The sequence below is a fragment of the Schistocerca nitens genome, chromosome 6 (genome assembly GCF_023898315.1).
Source record: "Schistocerca nitens isolate TAMUIC-IGC-003100 chromosome 6, iqSchNite1.1, whole genome shotgun sequence".
NCBI lineage: Eukaryota > Metazoa > Arthropoda > Insecta > Orthoptera > Acrididae > Schistocerca > Schistocerca nitens.
In genome coordinates, this window is record NC_064619.1 from 266,210,400 (window position 1) to 266,230,492 (window position 20,093).

Genomic DNA, 20,093 nt, shown 5'->3' on the forward strand with positions numbered 1-20,093 from the left:
ATTTAGACCTTGCGACAGTAATTGTGTCTGTGCGGGCGAGACGGCAGTTGCATTGGTTCCTCGACGCGGTTTGGTAATTTACGCGAACCCAGCTCAACCTGAGGTTCCCACTGGAGGCAACGCTTCAGGACTATCCTGAATTACGGGCTCAGCCAGCTTGTAAAGCCTAGGTTCCAAGGCAAATATGTCGACTACCAAATAACGGAATGGATCGCCACCGGGTTGGGAAATGACCAATAAAGATTCAAAGACTTGCTGGGAATATTTTATTAACTGACACTTACACTGTACTAGTGTCTAAGAATTCTTTTACATGTTTGCTGGGAAGTCCTTGTAAATTACTTACTCTGTCCATTCCAATTCTTCCAAAGAATTAAGCAGGAAGCAACAATATCAGAGGAAGTAGGGAGTTGCTTGACATCAATTTCATGAAATCAGGAAGTTGAGAAGAATTACCTAACTGCCTTCGATACCTTTTACTTAGTAATATATGTCACCGCTGTGGCATGTTGATGTAAATATAGATGTTAATTTCTTTCAGTAGAATTTCAGCAGTAAAATTAGTAAGAACCACTCTTTTTCCTTTCATTTATTTATAATAGGCCTCGCCGTCTCCCACGAAGTCCAGACTCGTCTTTAAGAACTGCTGTCCAGTGCACTGGTTTCAGATCTCAGGTTGAGATTGAGTAATGGTATTAATGTAGAGATTTTTACATTGTGACGAGTGCGGTACCATGGAACGTACGGGAGAGCAGAGGAAAGACTAGAGAAAGTGAAAATGGATGAGTTTACGGCGGCAGCCGAGCCTGTTCCTTGGGCAGAGATTTTTTTTTTATTAGGGAGTGTAGAAACCTCAGCGGAAATTCTTCCACATCTCTTAGGTGGAGTTGCTAGCCCTCAGGTGCTAGAGCAACTTCTAGGCACCACTCAGCTAGATGGGTGTCGACGTCTCACACAGCCATATTTCTAAGATATTCAACAACATGCGTGGATGACACCGAGGGTGTTGCTGAACTGGAGTTTCCAGAGGGACTCTTTGCTTCACGATATCTTTAGAGTAAGGCTGAGTCGTCTGGAGGGCGCAAGCAGTGTCAGGCCATCAAGAACGTCGTCCTGTTACTCGTAGCACTGTGAACTTCCATTTTCGACCACGAGATGTGTGGGAATGAATGCCCAAAGGGAAGGGAATGTTTCATTGGCGCTCTTTATGCCACATCCTAAGGTCTTTTCGTGTATATTCTGCGCGACATTGTGACTGAAATGTCTGCTCCGGCCACACAAAGGAAAACCTTGTGTATCAGAGCTGGCTTCTTTTGTCTTCCATAGCAGAAGCTTCGAAAGAAGGGCTCAATTGAACGTAAGAGGGGGTGTGACGACTGTTCATCGTGTGACACGTCCACAATGGCGTTGTAGGCGCCTTTGAACCAAATTTAGAACAATGGCTGAAAACTACAGGGTTTAGAAAAAATGATACCTTTTTTTCTTCTCCTTTCTTTAAGTGATTATTTTCTGAATTCCCATTAAGCAATATAGGGCTTGGGTGGAGGTGAGGTAGCGTTGAGTGTAACAAGGTACAAGAAGAGAGCTAACATCCTGAAGATGTTCGGGCTCACATGAGGTTCCTCTTCGTCGAAATATCTTGGTTCAAACTCGTCTAGGGGTTGAACCGCATGTGTCGCATTACACGCCCTAAGTTAGTCACTTGTGACCCTTTGGTTAAATTTTCTGGGTGACTGCAAGTTTTCAAAATTGTATGAAACAAAGTTAATGTAGCATATAATAACAGTAATAATAACATCTGGAACTAAACTAACGACCCATAAATGATGTAGGCCACACAATTGCGATTTGGTTAGAATAATGTTTATTCAGGAAGAAAACTAATAGAGAAAGTGGTCATATTTAGAATTACAATTACACTCTAGTGCATTTTCATTTGACACAGTTCGATCATTCACAATCTCATCGCGAATTACCAGTCCAATACTCCACATCGTTAACTACGCGAAAAGTTAGAGTTCACACCAGGGGCGCGGCTGCTCACCGCTCAGAGACTAAGTCCCGCGATATCAGACAACGCAAAGTTTTCCAAGTCGTTTCATTTCCTAGCTGCCTAAAGACCGACTGTCCGCTTTTGCGTCTCAGTCCGAACTGTACCCTTTGGTATCCAGACCAGAAATGTCCTTCTGCCCGTTTCCGGCCGCGTCCAACGAACCGAACATCCTCGCCCAACTGACTAACGCAGTTCCCTTTCCTGATGCCGTCCATCTGATTGGCTACAGCTAATTCTACATTATTTTACATTTTAACATATTTAAATAATCAAAGATTGACCACTTTGACGCTCTAAATAAAGTAACAGTAATATCCATTACATAATAAATGTTAAATTCTTTTACATAAAACCAATACAATTTCCTTCTTAACTCTGTCACGGCTAGTAACCTTGCACCAATGTGCTTTCTGATAAATAAATAACAACAGTAAATATCATGCACTAAGCTTTACAACAAATATTCTGTTACTTAATGATTCTATAAGGTGTGATGCTGTCATCGTTCAATGCGTTTTGTGTGGAGGAAATAATGATCTGATCTTGCAGAAGCATAAAAAAGAAATTCTGATTCGCCAGGAGCAATTTAAGATTATTTCTATAAACCTGTGGTATAGGAGCATCAAAAATTTCTTGTGGCGATGCTTTTAATTCCTTTGCAAACAAAGAAAACATAGAGAAGGGTAGTCGAGGCATTTGATCAAGAGCTAATTGAAAACCCATGAGCTCATACAATAGGAAACTATTGTACCTATAAGCGATGTCACAGGGGGATGGTGTTGTCACACTCGTTTTAGATTCTAGACAGATTAACGTGATAATCCTACCAGAGACGGATACGCCAAAGATTACCGAGGAGTGCAACAGAAATTTTCAGGGGTGAAAATGTTGTTCTCCACTGAGCTGCGCGATAGCTACTGGCAAGCTATGCTATGCCCCAAGTGTTGGCAGTACATAAAGTTCTTGCTTTGTGGTACATGTTAAGAGTTTAAGTGACTTCATTCAGCCTCAAATTTTCTTCCATTACATTCATTCTTGTTCTTGCTACGGTCATCCTGAATCAATTAAAATCGTGTCGAAAAAAATGTCTCTGAGCACCATGGGACTTAACATCTGAGGTCATCAGTCCCCTAGAACTTAGAACTACTTAAACCTAACTAACCTAACGACATCACACACATCCATGCCCGAGGCAGGATTCGAACCTGCGACCGAAGCGGTCGCGCGGTTCCAGACTGAAGCGCCTAGAACCGCTCGGCCACAGCTGCCGGCAAAATCTTGTTGACGATGTACTGATTACAGGAGTATCATACAAAGATTATAATAGAATTGAAGGTCAGCTATTGCGTTTTTTGAACAGCCAGGTGAAACACTTAACTCAGAAAAAGCACTATTTGGACGGCAAAGCATCAAATTTTTAGGACACATTCCAATTTTGCATACATATTGGTGCTTGAGTTAAAGTCAAAATTTGTTTCCTACACATCACTGCGGAAATCCACAGGAAAGACGATTACTGATGGCTTTTAGAAGCATTTCTTGAATGAGGTGTTATATGTGAATAGGGTAATTTCTGACAATGGACCGTAATTTGGATCAAAATTTTGGCTGCACATAATGTGGTGGTGTAAGATCAAACCAGTATTTATAAAGATATAGTCTGTTTTCTAATCCAGCAAAAAGATACGGGAGCTTGTCATAGAACAGGCTCATCCAAGAACTGAGACCGGCGGATGCGGTAGCGCACCACAGGCGCAAGGCAGCGTGTCACTATTGTCGGCATAGGAGCCAGAGAGACAGCTGCGGAGCGAGTGAGACCGCACAGAACTCCTCTGCGCCGGACTGTCCCCGCGGTCAGATCCGACGTAAGCAAAATAACACAGGAAGCGATCGATGAGCGATAGAACAAGCGAACCATTTACTGTTGAAGTAACAACTTGTGCTCGTGTGGCAGAATTACTAAGCAAAGCTTTAGAAAGCAATATCCAAAACAAGAATCGAAGAACAATTTAGCAGTTTTCTGACCCACAGGTTGATTCTATTAATACTGCACATGCACACTCGTCATGTGTACAATAGGCGTCTTCTGAAAGACATATCAATTTCTTAAATGAGCTAATCTCATATTCTATTTTAGAAATAATGTTACGTAAGGGGTGTAGAGTCTCATTCTTACTGTTAGTAGTTAGAAGTAAATATTTTTTGTCACACTTCGTGCTACAGCTTTTTGCATCCCTTTTCAGAGTTTAGGAGTCGGATTCTTAGTTTGGTGTTTTGTACGAAATAATTTTAACTGACCAAATTTGATAAACTTATTGAAAAATGGAAATGTTATAAAGCTCTTTAATTCTTACAGTCAACATTGTTAAAGAAGACAATACTTTACACGTTTTCCTTTTTCGAGGAAACAATTTTGTCTAGGTTTGATACAATACTCCGGGTGACTGCTAAACTCAAACAATTAGTAAAATTTTTATCGGTAAGTGGTGAACGGTTCTTAGTTTTAGTAAGATTTAAAAGAGAGAAAAAAATGCTCACAAATATACGTGGAACCAAACATTGAGAGAAATTTGACCGCTTGCTTGTGCAAAAAAGGATATTTCTCTCGTGGAAAACAGCTGTAAAAGTCATCCAACGTCTTACACACAAGAAAGCGGTCCTTCAGGCGGATATCGCACTGCAAGTCAATAAGCTCTAGTTGAAGAACTTGTGAGACGTCCTCTGCCCGAAGGGTAAACGGACGAACAAATACATCTAAGACCGGTTGAAGCTCACTAATCTCCAAAAATCTGTCTTCAAACTGTTCAAGTAAGTCGCAAATGATTTAAACACAGTCTGAAAAATCCACATCTTCTTTAACGCTGTCGAATGCAGGAAAGTGTCGACAATTCATCCTTTTTTTTTAAATGCTTGAATAGTCTGCACTAAATCAACAACAGAGTAATTTTCGTCTTGAAGTGAAATGTTCAAAGTACCGGGTGATCAAAAAGTCAGTATAAATTTGAAAACTTAATAAACCACGGAATAATGTAGATAGAGAGGTAAAAATTGACACACATGCTTGGAATGACATGGGGTTTTATTAGGACCAAAAAAGAACACCCCATATTGTTAGACGCCTGAAAGATCTCTTCCGCGCGTCGTTTAGTGATGATCGTGTGCTCAGCCACCACTTTCCACTTTCGTCATGCTTGCACCCCCCCCCCCCCCCCCCCCGCCCAGGTCCCCAGACCTCAGTCCGTGCGATTATTGGCCTTGGGGTTACCTGAAGTCGCAAGTGTATCGTGATCGTCCGACATCTCTAGGAATGCTGAAAGACAACATCCGACGCCAATGCCTCACCATAACTCCGGATATGCTTTACAGTGCTGTTCACAACGTTATTCCTCGACTACAGCTATTGTTGTGAAATGATGGTGGACATATTGAGCATTTCCTGTAAAGAACATCATCTGTTATGTTAATTACTGCTATTCTGATCAGATGAAGCGCCATCTGTAGGACATTTTTTGAACGTTTGTATTTTTTCGGTTCTAATAAAACCCCATGTCATTCCAAGCATGTGCGTCAATTTGCAACCTCTCTATCTACATTATTCCGTGATTTATTCAGTTTTCAAATTTATGCTGACTTTTGATCACCCGGTATTTAAATGTAAGGTCACTCAAAGAAGCCAAATTCGCCACCCACATATGGTCACGAAATAATTCTTCTGGACGTCCTTTCATTTTTAAAAAGGTATTGAATTCATCCCTCAAGTAAAAAACCGATGAACCGCCTTTCCTCTGCTCAGAAATCTTACTTGAACGTAGTGGGGGATGTCCGGATATTCCGCTTCGGTATCAGCCAGAAATTCTTTAAATTGGCGATTTTAGAGTCAGGTGAATACAGGTTTATAAATACAAAATGAAATAGGGGTAATGCAGGAGTAGGTTTAATAATGAATAGGAAAATAGGAATGCGGGGAAGCTACTACAAACAGTGTAGTGAACGCATTATTGTGGCCAAGATAGATACGAAGCCCACGCATACCGCAGTAGTAGAAGTTTATATGCCAACAAGCTCTGCAGATGACGAATAGATTGATGAAATGTATGATGAGAAAAAATATTCAGATAGTGAAGGGAGACGAAAATTTAATAGTCATAGGTGACTGGAACTCGATAGTGGGAAAAGGAAGAGATGGAAACGTAGTAGGTGAATATGGAATGGGAGTAAGAAATGAAAGAGGAATCCGCCTGGTAGAATTTTGCACAGGTCTCAGATAGATTATATAATGGTAAGACAGAGATTCAGGAACCAGGTGTTAAATTGTAAGACATTTGCCGGGGCAGATGTGGACTCTGACCGCAATCTATTTGTTATGAACTGTAAATTAAAACTGAAGAAACTGCAAAAAAGGTGGGAATTTGAGGAGATGGGACCTGGATAAACTGAAAGAACCAGAGATAGTAGAGAGGTTCAGGGAGAGCATTAGGGAACGATTGACCAGGATGGGGGAAAGAAATACAGTAGAAGAAGAATGGGTAGCTTTGAGAGATGAAATAGTGAAGGTAGCAGAGGATCAAGTAGATAAAAAGACGAGGGCTAATAGAAATCCTTGGGTAACAGAAGAGATATTGAATTTAATTGATGAAAGGAGAAGATATAAAATGCAGTAAATGAAGCAGGCAAAAAGGAATACAAACGTCTCAAAAATGAGACTGACAGGAATGGCAAAATGTCTAAGCAGGGATGGCTTGAGGAAAAATGTAAGGATGTAGAGGTGCATGTCACTAGGGTTAAGATAGATACTGCTTACAGGAAAATTAAAGAAACCTTTGGAGACAAGAGAACCACTTGCATGAATGTCAAGAACTCAGATGTAAATCCAGTTCTAAGCAAAGAAGGGAAAGCAGAAAGGTTGAAGGAGTATATAGAGGATCTATAAAAGGGCGATGTTCTTGAGGACAGTATTATAGAAATGGAAGAGAATGTAGGTGATGATGAAATTGGAGATATGATACTGCTTGAAGAGTTTGACAGAGCACTGAAACAAGGCCCCAGGAGTAGACAACATTCAATTAGAACTACTGACAGCCTTGGGAGAGCCAGGCCTAACAAAACTCTACCATCTAGTGAGCAAGAGGTTTGAGACAGGCCAAATACCCTCAGACTTCAAGACGAATATAATAATTCCAATGCCAAAGAAAGCAGGTGTTGACAGATGTGAAAATTACCGAACTATCAGTTTAATAAGTCAAGGCTGCAAAATACTAACACGCATTCTTTACAGACGAATGGAAAAACTGGTAGAAGCTGACCTCGGGGAAAATCAGTTTGGATTCCATAGAAATGTTGGAACACGTAAGGCAATACTGACCCTACGACTTATCATAGAAGAAAGATTAAGGAATGGCAAACCTACGTTTCTAGCATTTGTAGACTTAGAGAAAGCTTTTGACAATGTTGACTGGAATACTCTCTTTCCAATTCTGAAGGTGGCAGGGGTGAAATACAGCGAGCGAAAGGCTATTTACAATTTGTACAGAAAGCAGATAGCAGTTATAAGAGTCGAGGGACATGAAAGGGAAGCAGTAGTTGGGAAGGGAGTGAGACAGGTTTGTAGCCTCTCCCCGATGCTATTCAATCTGTGTATTGAGCAAGCAGTAAAGGAAACAAAAGAAAAGTTCGAAGTAGGTATTAAAATCCATAGAGAAGAAATAAAAACCTTCGCCGATGACATTGTAATTCTGTCACAGACAGCAAAGGACTTGAAAGAGCAGTTGAACGGAATGGACAGTGCCTTGAAAGGAGGATATAAGATGAACATCAACAAAAGCAAAATGAGGATAATGGAATGTAGTCGAATTAAATCTGGTGATGTTGCGGGACATAGATTAGGAAATGAGACATTTAGAGTAGTAAAGGAGTTTTGCTTTTTGGGGAGCAAAATAACTGATGATGGTCATAGGTAGAGAGGATATAAAATGTAGACTGGCAATTGCAAGGAAAGTGTTTTTGAAGAAGAGAAATTTGTTAACATTGAGTATAGTTTGAAGTGTCAGGAAGTCGTTTCTGAAAATATTTGTATGGAGTGTAGCCATGTACGTAAGTGAAATGTGGACGATAAATAGTTTAGACAAGAATAGAATAGAAACTTACGAAATGTCGTGGTACAGAAGAATGCTGAAGATTAGATTGGTAGATCACATATGAGGAGGTAATGGATAGAATTGGAGAGAAGAGAAATTTGTGGCACAACTTCACTAGAAGAATGGATCGGTTGGTAGGGCATATTCTGAGGCATCAAGGGCAGCGTGGAGGGTACAAATCGTAGAGGGAGACCAAGAGATGAATACACTAAACAGATTCAGAAGGATGTATGTTGCAGTAAGTACTGGGAGATGAAGAAGCTTGCACAGGATAGAGTAGCATAGAGAGCTTCATCAAACCAATCTCTGGACTGAAGACCACAACAACAACAAGAGTCCACGCGAGCGAAGATTATTAACAGTTCGAACAACTATTACGATAATATTTTTTATGTTGACAATCTTCGCACAAAGTGCCTCCTGGTGTATCAGACAGTGGACTGCCGGGAATACGGAACAGCCAACTTCAGCCATTGTTGACCTGACGTAACCCAGGAATCCAGTGGTATAAGGTAGAGGTATTTTTCGGTGACACGCAGATTTTCGTCCACACCCCGAATGGATATGACGAGCTGAGGTGTCTCCGCAACGTTTGTGGACTCGTCAAGAGGGATAGAAAATGAAACGAAATTTGCCGCTCTCTCCATTAATTGCTGCTCCATATCTGAGGCCATATCTCCGACTCGGTCAGCAACAGTCTGAGGCGAAAGTGCTGTTTCTTTTTCCTCAATTTTTTCCATTAGGTCTGCCGGACAAATACAAGCCGCCGAATTGACCAGGCAATCCTTGATGAGATTCCCAGCCACAAAGGGTTTTCCTGCTTTCGCAATTCTCGGCGAGTATTTGTAGCTTGCACGCAAACTTTGCCCACCTGTTTCCTGCTCCTACATCGGCAAAACAAATTTTGTACAATCCTGTTGTTAAAACACTTTTATCATTCTAACAATTGTTAGTTCGCCTAAACAGGGGCATAGTCTGGACGGGCCCGTCATAGAAGAGACCGTAAATAGGTTAGTATTTGGAATCATTTATGGATGTCCTGTGCTAGTTATTGTGTGAGTTTTTGATTTAAAATTGTGAAAAAGAGGTCCCATTAATCTGACAAATAAAACTTAGCTTCTCCAAAATAACGAAGAAATCACATTTAATTCATTAAAAGTGCAAGTTAAGTTATCTGATAAATATTGACAGTATGAACTTGGCAAATCTGGGCGAAGGATCGGGGGTCTAATGCTAATAATCGTGTCTTCATATAAAGCAACAATATTCCTAAAGTCATAATGTGATTGCTGAAATGTTAGTATTTAAAGATTGATGGCACTCTAGAAGGGTATATGTTGGTATCTGTGGCCAGAATTAAAAGCACATTGATCACAAAAATCTGAAAGATAGTGTTCAGAGTAAAACATGAAAATTACTGAAACTCACTAGAAAATGATGTATATATGCAAACCGAAGCAAGGAACGAAAGTTTGTACCAAGACCAGGATACAAACGCGAATCGCCTGCTCAATAGGCAGATGCGCTAATCACTACGTCACCCTCACAAAGGGGCTTTGCACAACTGTAAAAACTACCCTTGCATGCATTCCCTCTCAGTCCAAATTCCCATTCATCCCTAAACCCACTTGGTATTCCCTCCAAACTCGAACAGCATACAGTATAGTTTCAGTAGATCAGTGGCAAAGATTTTACTGTCCCTACGGTTAACCTCGCTGTCGCGGCTACATCCCACCATGTTTATCTGGAGGTATAAACGGCAGAATTGCAAAATCAGTCTTTCCTTTCGCACCAATTATCTGCATATAAAGCTAACTGCAACATAGTCTAAAATAATTTTGGTTCCACAGCTCATATGCTGAGAGGCGCCTGGCTGCTTGGCTGCTGTGGTGTGGAGTAGAAGTCTGTCGTGGGTGTGTGGTGAAGAATATGAAGTCTTGCGATGATATCTGGTAATGAGTAATTTTGTTTCAACTACTCCGAGCATTCTTTCTTTTTTTTCGTTCTCTGCGTCAGTTTTGGTTGGCTGAGCTACGTTATACTGACTACCACACATTAAAAAGGCCTCTTTCAGTCTCTCCCTTCAAGTGGTTAACCAGTCAAACGTTTCCTAACATTTGATGCTAAAAAACTGCGTTCTGCTCTCTCTGTGTGTAATTTTTCTATGGCCAATGAGCTATGTTCTCGTTAGCACAGGTGTGTCTTTCTTTCTATATCCTAATTCATTTACATTAACCAATCCTGGCGATTTTTCCATTATATTTAACATTCGGTTTTTGTGGTGCCAGAGTTTGGCAGTGTCTTAAGCTCACGAAGGTGGCTTGACTGTGGATTTTCTCTCCCAATTTAGAGATTTGTCTCCTCGGGTCGGTGTATTTCGAAGAGAGCCCTGTATCCTGTGCATTGCTTACAGAAGCGTCCATTCAGACCTAAAAAGTACTGTTTCTCCTTACTCCACATCTAACTTTTAAATCAGTTTCTGCTGCTGTCCCTACTGCAGGTACTATACTGTTACTTCAGTGACTAAAGCCCTGTGCCGTCTTCTAAAAGGAAAGCTAATTGGGCAACTGATGTCGACCTGCGTTGCTCATGGTTGGTCCTTTCCATGCATTCATTCAGGGCAGGCCTCTCCTGTCTGCTTGCATTATATAACCAAGCCTGCTCACTTGTAGCTCATCTTAGTATGTTTTCAAATGGCCTCTTATTTACTTTAAACCTTCTAATACAGTATAAGAAAGTGAGCTACATTGATTAGCTACTAGCAAACACAGTTATTGATATACGTCTCATTCAGTAGGTATTAATTGTTCTAATATCATTTGTCTTTTTAACTCTGATTTTGTATTAGTTATGGAACAGTTTTTGGGAAAAATTGTCTTATAACACCAGAACAAGTTGACTAATGTGTCTACTTTATTGCTTCCAACTTTGTACTAAAGAATGAGGAGCGCAGAAACATAAGGAGCTTTTACTGTAACGATCTGGCTCTTCTGAATATGAAGCTAGTGGCTGATGTGAGGAAGAAAGCTGATCATAAGAGGAAAACACATATTGTTTTCCATGTAGGACTAAGATTTCTGGTGTTTCGTATGAGCTGTCTAGTAAATATAGTGCTCCCTGTGAGAACTTTTTCGGGCTTTTTAAGCAGCCATATTCCAAATCCCAACACCACGGAGGTGGAGACATTATGTAGATGGCGAATATGAGAGACACACCATGCATCACATGCGATACCATGAGTGGAATAGTTTGGCCTAAGTATGGCTTGGAAGGTACCATAATTTTGCCACAAAAACTTATAGTAAAAACAGTGAGTTTTCTTTTGAGTATATTGTTTAATTGATGATATGTAAGTGATTTGCATTAGATAAAAAAAATTAGCTCTGAGCACTATGGGACTTAACATCTGAGGTCATCAGTCCCCTAGTACAATACATTGATGATATGGGTGATTTTGGAGACTTCAGTCAATCGGTACCCAGTGGTTTCGGCAAGGAGAGTCAGTGGTGGAGATGGACAGTGAGGTTTGTTGCTGCAAGGAGACAGTGGATGACCTGAGGGACATGCTGAGGAACTAGAAGGGCATAGGTAACTGATACCTGCACTCACCTTGCTTGCATATAATCTGTGTTATTACATTCCCTGCAGCATCAAGCAATACCTCAAACAATGTATTTATTTCTCATTATTCTTTCTTTACAGCACTACTGTCCACACAGTATGCAGTGGTGCAGGTACTAGAGGTTCTGAAGAAACAACCAAAAGAGCGACTCCTGGGCGAGATGCAACCCAATGTAAGATAGAATTCGACAACCTGTCCCTAATCCCTCACCATTTCCACTCTGGTGTGCACATTCAACCCTCCCTCAGGCAACTGGCTCAGTATTGTGGTGGCAAACATCTCTGCAGCCACAGTTGCAGCCAACTTCTCACACTGGCGCAAAGTATCATCTCCTCCTTCTCCATGGCCTTTTCTGAACCACAATTTACAAGTACCTCTGTGCTCCTCACCACAATTGTCTTTGCCAACAGGGTGGATGCAGTCATTACATAGTTATAGTATTAGTAATAGTGATGATCCTGGGGTAAGTGGCAATTCTCCCTCCTGTCCTTTTAGTGTAGAACATCAGATTTGTAACATCATAATGCAGTAACAATACTCAGTGATTGCAGAAGTTTTTGAAGAGTGAATCTCGTTCACTAGGACAGAGAATCTAGCAGGAGGGTACTGCGACCTCATAGGGTTTCTCAAAGTTTGCCTTCCTGTTCTGGAAATGGAGCTGTTCAAGTTTGTTAATGACCCATGGTAATCTGCCATTAAATGCAGTGGTGTACTGTGTATCAAACTGTCACACCCTGTGAAATGAGAATCTGGCATTGAAGAGACAAGCCTTCACTATCTTTTTTTTTTTTTTTTTTTTTGGTGTGTGTGGGGGGGGGGGGTAATGACGTGACAATGAGGAGTATGTCAATCACCAAGTGGTTTCATGAGTCCATTTGAGTGCTGTACTGGACCCGATTTCGAGATGGAAGTAGCAGGGTCAGCTAAAACACTCAGCTGAATACTACACCTCGCTGTCCATATGCATGTCTATGATCCAGTAAACTAGATGTCGACCTACGTCAAGCTCTCTATGGATATAGCTGATAAGATGACATGTATTAATGTCAAAAATTAAACCAACTAGGATTGTTCTGGATGTTCAATTCTGGCTTCGGAAAGAAATATTAAACATAGTCCAGAGCACATGTCTCCAAACAGCATAGGTAATGACGCTCGTAAGTGTTATAACTTTGATGGTATCCAGTTCCTCATCAAGATCCAAGATATACCCAAATTTGAAGGGCAGAATACCAGAATATCAGTTCATGCCTGTGGCCTGTAGAAGCGCAAATCACATGAGCATAACAGGCATATAGTCGGCAGACACCTCCATTTCTCAAAATTTGCCGGTGAACATAAGCTGCATGTAAACATGGTGTTATTCTCCAAAGAGAAAGGCAAGGAGAAAGGCAATTATCATTACGATGAGAGCCAAGATACGTTTTGACTCCTATTCTCACAATAGAGCAACCACATGTGGAAAAGGTATATTTGCTTAGGGTGCTTCAATGCCGTTTCACCAAGAGAGTATTAAGCAAAACATATGGCAAATTGCACTTCCAAGGACCCAATACGTATTATTATGCCTACTGAGGACAAGAATTTAATAAAATTTAAGAATGCTTACCATCGCGAGGCATGCCCATTTGTCGTGTATGCCAACTTGGAATGCATCCTCGCTCCTGTGACCCACTGTAAAGGCAACTCTACAGCCTAACATACTACCTTCACAGAAAAACACTTACTATATGCGGCAGTGCCCCAAACTGCATCATCCTATAATTCAAATTTTAACCAATATAAGTCTTATGTTGAGGATAATCCTGTGGTTTGGCTTCGCAGTGAGCTTGAAAACTTTCAATGGAAATTCATAGGCTTTACAGCGAAAGATTTGTACAATAACACTGTTGACTGCCATATTTGTGGGCTACCATTAGATAGAAAAGTGCAAACTCCTCTTGTGCACTACTATTATCTTATGGGGAAGTTGCTTGCAACTTAATGTATCAACTACCAAGGCAAGTACCTGTTTTCTTCCATATTTTAAGGGGATATTAGCTCACTTGCTTGTTAAGCACTTGCCTAATTTCGGCTGGGAGAAAAGTCAGGTCAGTGTCCTCCATGAGAGCATTGAGAAATACATTTCACTCCCCAAACAAATGAAGCAAATAATTATGCTTCGCTTCCTTGACTTACTCTGCTTGATGCAGGCACCACTGCACGAACTTGTTGAAACTATACCTAGAGAGGATATGCATATGACTCAAGCTACACTTCCGGCCAAGAAAAGTTTGAACTTGCGACCAGGAAGGGTGTTTTTTCCATACGGGTGTATAGATATTATGGAAAAACTCGATGAAACTAGATTACCTGACATGACTGCCTTCTCTTGCAACCTTACAGGCGATGCCATAATGGATGCAGAGTATGAGGGAGTTGTGAATGTGTGGCAGGACTTCAATACCTCCAATTCAGGATAGTATGCACAGCTTTACGTGGACACAAATGTAAACTTGCTTGTAGATGTTTTTGAGAAATTCCAGAATCTTCCCATGACCACATATTCTTTGGATCCCACCTTTTATTACACAGCACCTTGGTTGCATATAATCTACATTGTGTGTGTGTGTGTGTGTGTGTGTGTGTGTGTGTGTGTGTGTGTGTGTGTGTGTGTGTGTTTACAAGCTTATGACTATATTGCTGCTGCTGCAGTTGCTACCACTGCATCCTCTCATCCCCCATTTCATCCACAGTTTGGTGGATATACACTGAAACAGTAAGAAAACGTGTATTCAGTACCACTACAAAGACCTTCTTGATTAAAAATTACTTGTAGCTTTTCGGTTTCAGTCTGCACTTAGCAGGTAATTACCCAATCTTCCTCCTCTGATGGTCCCAGCCACTCACTGCTGCCACTGGCACTGCTGCTGCCTGATGCTCCTGAGCATTTCATTTTCAGCAACCAAACTAGTGCAAACACAAACAAGAACCAAACTGTTGAGTGAGCTGACACAGTCGCTGACGATGGCAGAATGAGGACAAATGTTGATGTGGGTGGGCTTTATATACCTTTGCTGACTTGGTATTAGCCAATAGGAACACAGTATTCTGTGGGGTGGGGGGAAGGATGAGGACACCTTTAATCTACAGGTTTGAGTTGCAGATGTGGCGAACAGGTCCAAGTAGTGGCACTTTCTGGGAGGCTGTTTCATGAACTACTACTCAGTAGGAATGTTGCACTGAAATGAAAGGAACTTCACTTAGGTGTAGTCAGTTACATTGGAACAATACTTGCATGCTTTATCATGTCAGTTGCCTCAGGAGAACTTCTTGGATGTGCCAGCATCTGAGCAATCCTAACAGTACCAGTGACGGAATCAGACTGCATGATTAGATAATGGCACCCACCCCATTCCTCTCTCACGTGTGAGCCTGGCAGCCAACACTGTCGGTGGGTGAGGGTGGTGGGTGTAGTCATCTGTGTGTTTTTTATTTCAGCAGATATATTTTAAGCGATGTATCTGAAATTCAGAGCCCTGTCGTGTGTTTAAACATTCTGCAAAATAGTCAACAAGATATTGTTTGCAGTAATAAATATTTTTTACCCAGAAGTGGGTGGATATTAACTGTGGGTTGTGGGATCCAAGCAGTATGGATTTTAAGTTAACTGCATTCATAGGACACATTGAAAGAAAAGAAACTGTCCCACACGCATGAAACATATCGATTTAAGTAATTAGTCATCCATTTGATAGCACAATTTACCTATATCAAAATGGCACAGGGTTTGTGGAAGGCAGGGGAAAAGGCTGGGGTATTCACCAGGTGGATTGGGAGGAGGGGTAAAATAGGTTATGGGGTGACATGGAACGGAACATTAATTAATTAGTCAATGAGGTTGTAGCGCAATTCAGCTATTTTCTTCTATATCTAAGGTGGTGCCAGAGGGGAGAAAATTACACAGTACAGTAAGGGGAGTGGTAAGGAGTGACATGGGAATCCAATGTTGTCATTAGGGTAAGGGGCATTAATTGATGAATTAATTAATTCGCATATCAATTAGTTATAAAAAGTGCACCAGAAATCCCATTAACATACTACTACCATTTTTAACACGCTAGCTGACTAAACTTGAAGCCCTTCCTGTTTTGACAGTGTAGAGTTCCGGTCATAGCTCCACCCCAAAGGCAGAGCGGTGGGTAAGCAAATCATCAGCTCATGATAGAGGATTGGAAACTGTCTGCTACTAGCTTACAGTCTTCGGGAGATGCAAAATTTAAGTCTATACAACATTACATCAAAAATAGATTCGATGAATGCGCCTGACTTGGAGCTCCATTGTAACACATCATGACAACTGCTGCAAATTTAAGTAGCTCCATGAATCTGAAAGCAAAGCAGGGTTTCAAAGCCCTTGATAACAATCGTACCTGATGGACTCCACACAGCCTGAGTCGTGCAGGTGGCCAATTTTGGCAACTTAATCATTGGTTGTGACCTTGATCACATGGAGGAAAAAGACAATACATTAATGATTGATTTCTCAAGCGCCTTATTCAGTCAGCGGGATGTTGAAATTTGCCAATGTGGATGCAGTTCAGTACTTAAATGCAGTCCCAATGCTCACCAATGGGGGCTGTTGATGTGTGACTGGCTGAAAATGCAGCCTATGCAATGGAGGCATTTTGAAAATATTACTAGAGACAAAAATGGTCACGATAGGTGCAAAATTTACTTTTCATAAGCAGCAAAAAACTATGATGGTAGACTTGTATCCTGTCCTCCGAGTCATCCCCTGAAGAAATGGTCCTTCTCCCACTACAGAAATTGAAGCATGACTCGGCTCCAAGTTGTGTTTGAACTGGACATATGGCGACATGACTGCAGTGTGCAATTCATTGATCATGTGTTGTGTGTGTATTTATGTTTTCTTCTTTCTGTTTCAGGACTGCAATATACGAGGTGTTCATGTTATGTTTGACATTTTCTTTTATGATTACACACTGTATCTATGTGGATGATTGGTTTGTGCCAACATTTCTATGAAGGCATTTCTTTGGATGGGTTGCATTTTCGGTCTAAAGAGTTTGGTGCTGATTTTTATGAAGTGTGTATATAACTGTCACGCATTTAATAATAAATATCAATTTAAGTTGACCTATCGTCATGAATTGACTGATTCCTTAGTTTTCTTTTAAACTTACCACATTTCTTTTCTCAAATACTGGTTTAGCTTCATTACTGATTATTTTCAAACTTCTTGTATAAGTGCTGCAGTGCATAGTGTTGGAAGTTACATCCACAACATTGTATACATGGCTAAGTGAACATAAGACTAAGATAAAAGGGATACATACAGAGGTGTACAGATGAAAGTTACATATGTATCAGAATTCGAGAATGTAGTTACTTTGTGTTAATTAAATTATTTTGTCGGAAGAATTACACGATTGAAATGTATATTTAAATATTGAAACGTTGAGCTGGACGTAATTAAAAATATACCAAGCAAACATAAAGAACGAGTTGTTTTCTGTGTGTAAATGTGTATCCAAAAATAAATAACGCTTTTGTACCCAGATATTTCTTTTCTCAGACTAATTTGCCACCACTCTGTCAAATGACCACATGAAGTTCCACTTTACAATCATTTTGTTCGTAACGGTAACAACCTGACACTTTTGATATGGCAACAGCATACACAGTTTTGCACACGCCAACCTCGATCAGTTTTCCATAAAAAATAACTACTTTTTTAGCGCACGGACCATTAAGTGTAGAATGTTTACTGTACAGGTCTTGGTATCGAGACAGTATGATAGGGTGATGGAATAGATGGGATGTTTATAACGTCTCACTTCTGGAAATACCGCCAACAACTGAGATACCAGTTATATAAAAAGCTCTTAGAGTTTGCCTACATACATACAGTGTCCACTATGCACTTCTTTGTCTCTGTGCAGTTTTTGCCGTTGCATAGACAAGTACCTGCAGATCATACAGTGGATTCTCTGCCTGTACACCCACTGCGAGTATACATTCATGAAGGGTGAAGGTGGGGGGTTGAGCGCTTCACGCTTCAGTTCTGTTGTGGCTGGTGACCACTTGTTGGTGGTGACTCAGACGCAAAACAGTGAACATCTTGTTCACACTGGACTGGTGTTGATAGCAACGCAAGCCGACACGGCACTGTCGCAAGTGTGAGCGACCACCTTGAGTTTTGTTTGTGTTAAGTAAACTGCGTACCTTTTCTGTTCCTATCCTTGTGGTGTAGCAGCATGAGTGGGTGGGGGAAATTATTTGAATGGAGGATTGTAACAATATTAAAAATTATAAATGTGAGATATCAGTGTAACTTATTTCAACAATGTACTCTTAAACAGTTAAAATCTCGTATTTATGAGTATCCTTTGAATGACAGGCTTGAAAAATGGATATTTAAATATTGAGAAAAATCGACAGAACTGTAACAGATTGCCCCAAAACTTTAAACATAAAAGGAAGATGTTCATATTTTTGCAGTAAATGTCGTTGGACACCTGTGGCATCATTAAATTATGGTAAATCTGCTGATACGTTAATGACCCATCATTTTTCATACATGCACGATACTGACAAAATGTCTGAAATTTTTGGGGGCTTTAAATCATAGTAATTAATATAATAGCTACATAAATAAGCAGGTATCCACATTTTGATTGTCATCATAAATAATATTAATGAAGATATATGGAGCAACGTAATTTATAGCAATTAAGACAAGGATAACAAATTATAACCATAAGCTAATTGGGGAATATGTTATTGGTGACGCCTGTTACTATGCTTCAGTTTATAAGATAATGTGCTCTTTGGAATTCCTTTCATTTTTTTAGCCAAAAGGAAAAGAGGAGTTAGAGAAAGGGGGACGGGAGGTGGGAGGCAGCATCTTGAAAGAGTCCAGTTTGTTTACATTAGGGACATAAATTATACTTGCACGAACATAACTTCAGGGCACGTGTGTATAGCTTGTTTGCAGAAGGATCAAAGAAGCGGATTGGCGTTTTGTTTTCATAAAGGTACCAGACAAGTGGGAATTTCATCTACACCATTAATGCGAATGTTTACATTTGGACAATAGATCACGTGACTATTTTGTTTAAATAAGAAGACCTGTCAGCCGTGCAGGCTGGGATCGTTGCCCAAACTAGTAGTATAGTGGACATTTGACCTGGCCGCCATTTTTAATTTACCCATGTTGTCTGGAACAGTGGAGGAGGGGGAGAAGGAGGAGTCAGAGGAGAGAGGAGGATTTTGATCTTGTATTGAATCTCTTATTGGCCCATATCCCATTAAGAAGCCAGAACTGATGTCAAAATTAGTTGGTGTTGCGCATTTTGCCAAACTGGATCTCAAAGAAGCCAATTCCCAAATACATTGAGATGAAGACACACGGAGCTTTATGGTGATATAAATGCCATGTGATTTACACCGTTACAAATGGTTACCCTTCGGAATAGTCACTGCACGAAATGTGCTACAGTGGTATTTACAGCAGTTATGTTGGAAATGTCCGAATGCTATGAACCAGCTTGACAACAGAACTGTCTCAAACTGCTACAACAGAACTTTCACAGAACCTTAAATCTTTTTTCAGAATCCTAAAAGCAGCAAATTTTAAACGCAACAACGACCAGTGCATCTTGTTTCAAAGCAAACTGCAGTACATAGGGTACATCTGCACATGGCATGAAGCCGACGCAGCGACTTATTGACAGCACCAAAATCTTTCTGTTTCCTAGCGACGTCAAGCAGCTAGGTGCCGTATTAGGACAAATAAATTATTATCGGCAACTGCTAGCCAATGCAGTTTCCATCAGTGAACCATCGCACAAATTGTTATGTAAAAGTACCAAATGGAACTGGAACAGTGAATTTCAACGTGTAACAAATTAAAACGTTTTGTCACATAGCTATCATGATTGATGATTGTATCTATATTCGTTAATTTATCCTCCTCACAAACCACATACCTTTAGTGGTCATCTTTGGACCGCATAACACTGTTCCGAAACGGACAGCTGAACCTTTGCAGCGTTGAATGCTACTTCTCTCGATTTATTACGATACATTGTATTCAGGTCGACAGCACAACATGGAAACGCTGATTTGCTTTCACATTTGCCAATAGGGGAACAAAAAAGTTCTACTCATCAACTGTTGTTTGCTTTTCAATAGATATCACTAATCAAGACACTGTTGACAATCTCCCAGAAATCTCAGATTTACAAGGGTAGACAAACGAAAACGAGGCAGATGGAAA